Source organism: Empidonax traillii, unplaced genomic scaffold, assembly GCF_003031625.1.
Source record: "Empidonax traillii isolate 1590-97213 ecotype Southwest subspecies unplaced genomic scaffold, ASM303162v1 scaffold3096:size19035, whole genome shotgun sequence".
NCBI classification, from domain to species: domain Eukaryota; kingdom Metazoa; phylum Chordata; class Aves; order Passeriformes; family Tyrannidae; genus Empidonax; species Empidonax traillii.
In genome coordinates, this window is record NW_020958289.1 from 17,315 (window position 1) to 19,035 (window position 1,721).

The window sequence follows — 1,721 nt, forward strand, 5'->3', positions numbered from 1 at the left end:
ACCAGCCACAATAAAAAAAAAAAAAAAAAAAAAAAAAAAAAAAAACCTCAACAACCCAGCAAAATCAGTGCAGTTGACGGAGTGAGCGCTTTCCTTCCGCAAAGGGAGGCGGCGCGGGAGCCGCGCAGCCCGACGAGGAGAGGCAGGCGGGAAGCAGCGGGCGAAGAGCAACCCAAAAGTTGCCGGCTGTGGGGGAAGATGAGCCCAAGAGTTGCCGGGGGAAGGAAGATTCAGCCCACGAGTCGCCGGCCGGGGTTAGGCAGGAGTGCTCGGAGAAAGCTCATTCCCGCGGCGGAGAGAGAGATCGCGGGTCTTTCACGCGTGGGGAGCGCGGGGTTCCCCCGCGGGGTGCGTCGGGCCGTGGTCCCGTATCCCGCGTGCCGCGTCCCGCCCGGCTCCCGCCGCGGCCGGGATGGATGGAGGTGGCCGGGAGCGAGTCGGTGCGGGCGGGAGGAGTGCGGGGAATGTCATTCCCCCGCCTGCTTTGCATACGGGGGAGGGCGCCGGCCAATCACGCCCGCACGGGGCGCGGCCGCGGCACGGGGGCTCCGGGAACCGGCGCGGGGTGTGCGGGACACCGCCAAGGCCAGCCCGGGACACCGCCACCTCCACCCCGGGACACCGCCACCTCCACCCCGGGACACCGCCACCTCCACCGCGGGGCACCGCGTCCACCCGCGGGATGGGGATGCTCAGGCGCGACCCCCGGCTCTGCCCATCGCTCACCCCACACCCGCTCCCACCCGCAAGGTGCCCGCAGAGCCGCAGCCGCGTGTCCGCCACCGCAGCCGCGCACTTCACCCGGCAGCCCCCCGAGGGGGGGTTTTTGCTCCGGGGACCCCCGCGACAGCCACCGCCGGGTGGGCGTCCCCGCCGCCTCCTGCCCCCTCGGCGGGGACCGGGATGCCAGTTCGGGGGCACCCCTCCCACCCCTCCTCCGCCACAGCCCGGCCGGGAATAGCCGGGAACAACCGCACGGGCATCATCGGGTCGCCGGCGCTGCCCCGCGGAGCCGGTGGCGAGGATGCCGCGTGGAGGCGTGGCTGTGCTTTCGGGCTGGCTCGGGGATTTTTGGGTTTGGTGGCTTTCTTTATTTTTTTTTTCTTTATTAATTTTTTTTTTTTTTGGTGCTGGTCGCGAACGTCGCGTAATCCAGACTGGGATCGTGGCGATCACCCGGGCTGGGAACGGGGGGGATAACCCAGACTGGGATCGTGGCGATCCCGACCCGCTGTCGCCGCCTTGGCGGAGCCGCCGCCCGTCCCCGCCGCGCTCCTGGCGCGCGGGTTTGGGGTTTCCTCCGTCAAGTCTCACAACACCCCCTTCCCGCCGCGTCTCCCCGCCCCTCCCCACGGCCACCCGCGGGTCGCCTCCCCCTCCGCCGGCCCCGCCAGCTCAGCAGCAGCCGCGGCGGCGGCGGCGGCGGCCGGGCGGGCTTTGAAGGGCAGCGGCAGCAGCTGCGGCGGGTGGGAGGGTGGGAGTGGCGGCGGGAGGACCCCTTGGGACCACCCCCCGTCGGGGGGAGCCGCGCCCGGAGTGGGGTCGGGGCCGGGACCCCACGGGGGGGGCGCTCGGTGCAGTTCCCGGCGCGGCCGCTGGAGGGGGCGCGCCACACGTCAGAGCCCCGCGGGAGGGGGGGACAGCGGAGAGACCCCCGGGACACCCCTGTGACACCCCCGGGACACCCCTGTGACACCCCCGGGACACCCCCGGGACACCCC